The sequence below is a fragment of the Protopterus annectens genome, chromosome 8.part0, assembly GCF_019279795.1.
Source record: "Protopterus annectens isolate FY-2018-M chromosome 8.part0, PAN1.0, whole genome shotgun sequence".
Classification (NCBI taxonomy): Eukaryota; Metazoa; Chordata; order Ceratodontiformes; family Protopteridae; genus Protopterus; species Protopterus annectens.
This window is the reverse complement of record NC_056741.1, coordinates 801988097-801994096: the sequence shown is the minus strand read 5'-3', so window position 1 is coordinate 801994096 and position 6000 is coordinate 801988097.

The following is a 6000-nucleotide window of genomic DNA, read 5'->3' as shown; positions in this document are numbered from 1 at the left end:
GTGCTGTGGTATGGCCTGAAACCATGCTGGGAGTTGGATAGTAAGTTATTCTGTGTAAGGCATTGTATTAGTTGCTTGTGTACACATTTCTCCATTATTTTGACTAGTGGGGAAAGAATGGCAATGGGTCTGTAGTTGGATATGTCTGTAGAACTACCACCTTTATGGAGTGGGATGACTTGGGATATTTTCCAGAGGGAGGGGATAGCACTTTCAGTTAAGGTTCTGTTGATAAGGATAGATATGGGATATGCAATGACATCTGCAGATATTTGTAGGTACTCTGCAGGGAGTAGGTCAGCAGCAAGGGTGGTAGGTTTTAGTTTTTTTATAAGTGTTTTGATAAAACTAGTGGATATTGGCTGGAAGCTAAATTGGGGGTGATTAGTGGGTAGATTAGGGGTGTGGTTTCAGTTTGTGGGGGTTAGTTGATTTGCTAGGGATTGAATTGTTTCAGTGAAAAAGTTATTATAAGTGCCAGCTCTGGTCTCTCGGGAACTATGGGTGTGGTCAGCCGGGGTTGGGGTGGTAGAATGACCTGGATGTAGTAGTTGATTTAAGCCTGCCCAGAACTTTTGAGGGTTGTTTTGGTGTTTTTGTAGGAGATTTTGGTAGAAGCTTTTTTTTATCTAGTAAAATAGATTTTTTTGTATCATTCCTGAGTTGACGATATTTTAGATGGTCAAGTGGGCTTTAGTTGTTCTCCAGCTGGCCCAGGCTCTGTTTCTAGTTTTGATTTTAGATTTGGTATCTTTTGTGAGCCATGGTGCTGTGTTTGATTCATAGATTCACAGATTAGTACTAGGCTAACTGTCCTCAGGGGCCATTTTAAACCTAGCCAATTACCCCATGTGAGAATCAAACCCTGCACCTTGTGTTTGTAAGGTAAGCACCTTAACCATTACACCAACCTCCCACCCTAGATCTAGATTTTATTGTACGTGCTGGAGTATGGGAATCAAGGATACTTAGAAATTTAGCGTTAAAGTGAGCTATAGCCTCTTCTAATGATAGATTTTTTAGTTTTGACCAGTCAACTGCTTTTAATTTGTTTAGGAATATAGCAGTGTCAACATTTTTCTTGTTTCTAAGTGTTTTATATTTGGTCTGGTGATGGTTTTCTGCCTTATGTTTTATGACATAGGTTAGTAAATGGTCACTAAGGTCATCAGGGAGACTGCCAGCTGTGTACAGTTGGGGTTGTTTATTAACTAGGATCCAGTCTAGGATACTTTCCCTGTTGGTCGGTTTGTTTATCCTAATGGGAGAGGTTATGGTCTATTTAAACCCAGATAAGTTTATAGGGGGGGGTTCAGATAAGCAGGGGTGCCAGTCAGTACTGAAGTCACCAAGAACCATGGTTTCTTGGGGATAAGTAGTGGATTACCAGTATAGGATATTTAAGTTGTTGCCTGGTGGAATGTAAGCACAGACAATGTTCAAGCATTTGTTCTGGTTAATCTGCAGTTTGGTTATGAGGAGTTCTGCATTACTTAATTGAGGTGGTTGAATTGTGTCTCTATTAACAGTTAAATTATTTTTGTAAAGGACTGCTATCCCACCTCCTTTCCTTGTAGCACAGTCTAAGTTATGAATATTATAGCCTGGCGGTAGTATCTCATTATCAGTAGTACTGGGTTAGTACGGTCTAACTGGTGAATATTATATCCTGGAGGTAGTATCTCATTATCAGTAGTACTAGGTTAGTACGGTCTAACTGGTGAATATTATATCCTGGAGGTAGTATCTCATTATCAGTAGTACTAGGTTAGTACGGTCTAACCAGTGAATATTATATCCTGGAGGTAGTGTCTCATTATCAGTAGTACTAGGTTAGTATGGTCTAACGGTGAATATTATATCCTGGAGGTAGTATCTCATTATCAGTAGCACTAGGTTAGTACGGTCTAACCGGTGAATATTATATCCTGGAGGTAGTATCTCATTATCAGTAGTACTAGGTTAATACGATCTAACCGGTGAATATTATATCCTGGGGGTAGTATCTCATTATCAGTATTACTAGGTTAGTATGGTCTAACCGGTGAATATTATATCCTGCAGGTAGTATCTCATTATCAGTAGTACTAGGTTAGTATGGTCTAACCGGTGAATATTATATCCTGGAGGTAGTATCTCATTATCAGTAGTACTAGGTTAGTACGGTCTAACCGGTGAATATTATATCCCTGAGGTAGTATCTCATTATCAGTAGTACTAGGTTAGTTCGGTCTAACCGGTGAATATTATATCCTGGAGGTAGTATCTCATTATCAGTAGTACTAGGTTAGTACAGTGTAACCGGTGAATATTGTATCCTGGAGGTAGTATCTCATTATCAGTAGTACTAGGTTAGTACGGTCTAACCGGTGAATATTATATCCTGGGGGTAGTATCTCATTATCAGTAGTACTAGGTTAGTACGGTCTAACCGGTGAATATTATATCCTGGAGGTAGTATCTCATTATCAGTAGTACTAGGTTAGTACGGTCTAACTGGTGAATATTGTATCCTGGAGGTAGTATCTCATTATCAGTAGTACTAGGTTAGTACGGTCTAACCTGTGAATATTGTATCCTGGAGGTAGTATCTCAATATCAGTAGTACTAGGTTAGTATGGTCTAACCTGTGAATATTATATCCTGGAGGTAGTATCTCATTATCAGTAGTACTAGGTTAGTATGGTCTAACCGGTGAATATTATATCCTGGAGGTAGTATCTCATTATCAGTAGTACTAGGTTAGTACAGTCTAACTGGTGAATATTATATCCTGGAGGTAGTATCTCATTATCAGTAGTACTAGGTTAGTACAGTCTAACCTGTGAATATTATAGCCTGGAGGTAGTATCTCATTATCAGTAGTACTAGGTTAGTACGGTCTAACCGGTGAATATTGTATCCTGGAGGTAGTATCTCATTATCAGTAGTACTAGGTTAGTACGGTCTAACCGGTGAATATTATATCCTGGGGGTAGTATCTCATTATCAGTAGTACTAGGTTTTAGCCAGGTTGCCATAAGACACCTAATGTCTGGGGAGTGGCTTGCTAGGAGGGCATGTAGGTTGGGAATATTATTGTTAATACTTCTAATATTTAGGTGAAATGCTAGGAGAGAACAATGGGAGTAGAAAAGGGTAGCTTGACTGTGGGGGTTGTGGTAGGGGAGTGAAGGTTATTGGGTGGGCCAGGGTTGGGATGGATGTCCCTATCTGTTATAATGTTATAATGACAGGCTACTCTAAGCTTTAGGAGTTCATTTATAAGTTTTATATAGTCTTTGTCTTTAGGATTATGTTTTGTAGCTTTACAGGGGTGATATTTTGTTGAGGGTGGTAGATTCGGTGTGCTGGGGATGGTAAAGTGTTTGGTGTTATGTGTGAAGTCATGGGTGGCTGTTTGACCATTTGGGTAGTGAATACCATGGTCAAGTTTTTGTTCGTAGGCAGTAAGATGGTAAAATAGAAATAGTATAGGCAGTAGGGTAATTAGTATTTTTTTACTTGTTTGCATTTTGTTAGGGGGGGCGGGCCAGTTTTGATGGTTGACTGTGCTAAGAGGGTGTGAAAGAATGGAAGAGAAGGAAATGGGTTAAGGGGGAGGGCTGTTCAGTGATGTATGAGGTGCTGATTGGTACTTAGCATGAGGGGAGTGGCTAAATTTAGTTTAAATGTAGCACTAGTGGGGTGGGTGGGAATTGGGGGGTAGGGAGGGGAGCAGAGCAAGCCCAAGCACAGCGAGGAAGAGCAGAGCGGGGCTAACACTGACTCCAAGTATTTCCTTAGGCTTTTGGTATTTACCAGGGGTGGCTCGTGCTATAGGACTGCAGGACTGCTGCCCCCCACCTGTAAAAAGAAATGTCCCCCCACTATACAAAATGAAAATAAAAAAAACAATTCATGTCTCAGAACTCCCGCATGCGTGCTGAGTTCCAGACTGCTGTGTTAGGCAGTCCAGAACTCCATGCACACATGCTGAGTTCCTGAACACCAGACTGCTCAGTTAGGCAGTCTGGATAGGGAAGGAAGGGAACTCCTCCCTGCCAGCCCAGAGGTCTGTGCTGTGATGATCGTACAGACCAGAAGCACACTGGACTGCATTGCCCGCAGTCTGGAGGATCCATCCTACTCACATCTCGTGGGGAAACCCAGAAACAGCCTGCGTGAGCTGTGGACTTAGCTTGCAGAGGTGAGCGGGCTACAGAGGACTCTGGACTTAGATTGCAGAGGTGATCGGGCTATGGAGGACTTAAGGCAGGCTGCTACAGATGCGCGGGCTGTGGACTCAGAGTTATGGAGGTGATTGGGCTGCTACGGAAGGAAGATAGGGTGTTGCAGAGGACAGTTTATGGAGGTGTGTGTGTCTTACAGAGTTATGGAAGATATCCTGATATGGAGTAGTGTGTGTCTTTGTGTAAAATTCCCCAGTTGCTACATGGTGGTGGGTAGAGAATAAGGCTTGAACCCTGTACCTTGGGCCCAACTGGCAAGAGCCTGAATTTCCTACCTACCACCATTTGTAAAACATTTGCAGATTTTTGCCTCATATTTTTTTCGATTCTGTTCCTCATAAAATCTGTGGTTTCTGTATTTTTGTTACTTAACACAGCCAGTAGTGTAGTGGTGCAATGGTAGCATTATTGTCTGACAGCTACAGGCTGTCTGGTTTGATTCTTGACTGGGGTGCCTTCTGTGTGGAGTCTGCATGTCCTCCCTGTGTTTGTGTGGGTTTACTCTGGTGTCCTCTATGGATATCTGTCCCTATTTTTGGACTGTATTCCCCCATTATTGGCTTCATCCAGGTTTTTTTGTGCCAAGGTTGTGAGCTATGGTGATAACTGAATTCACTGAATATGTTTGGGGGCTGTATTCCCCCATTATTGGCTTTGTTCAAATGTTTTGTGCTAAGATGTTGATGGCTGTGGTGAGAACTGAATTCACTAAATTGTAGCCATTTAAGTTTCAGTCTTCCGTTCTTTCATAAAACAGATGATTTGGCATAGTACTATGTTGCTTTGACTGTTTTGCACAGGGTCCTGGGTTCAATACTTGGCAGAGAAATGTATGGTGGTAACACAGCATTTTATTCTAACAACTTTCCAATATCATACAAGCAATTTTTAAAATGTGTCCCTGTTTTTGGTCCTTTGCACCCCCCTGAATTTCAGATTTTTCCAGATTTCTCATGCTGCAAAGTTCAGAGATGCAGCTGAGTGCCAAGTAGATTTTACAAGAAGCTGAGAGCTGCAGGGGAACAAAAGTTTAGCGCTGTTTATGCTGAGTCTGCTTGTGTTGTTAATAGCACAATAGGTAGTGTACTTGCTTTTGATGCAAAAGGCTGTGGGTTCTACTCCCACAGTAGGTAGATGCATTGCTGATACTGTACTGTATTGTAAAGGGGTGGATGTTACAGTCCTTTTTGGTGAAGATACCTAGTAACTATGAACCTGTTATCAGTTTGCCATCCATTCCCTATTGCAATATTACTAGCTTATCATTTTTTAATACAATTTAGGCAATTTATTCCTCATGGGCAACAGGCACTTTATTTGTAGATGAAACAATGAAATATAAAGTTGTTTGCTAGCAGCAACCTCTTCATTAGTTACAGATTTCTTTAATGTGGAATTATTTAGATGACTTTTACTTCTTCAGAGATTGTGCATATTTACTGATACTGGTGGACTGTAGAAGTTTGAGTAGACTTTTATGATAGAAATGTTCTGAATTGGGCAGTTTTGTCATTATTGGTGCATGCATTTTGTTTCATTGTTTACTGGAAAAATGTTCTGAACTGGGCAATTTTGCCATTATTGGTGCATGCATTTTGTTTCATTGTTTACTGGAAAAATGTTCAAAACAAATTTCAAACACCCTCTAACAACTGTACTATATTGTACAAGGAATATAGTTTAACACACTCAGGAAGGTGTATCAAAGACCACATGTATGTTTCATGTCCAAGGGGCCCATGATTTGAAAACAGCCCAAAGTTAATCT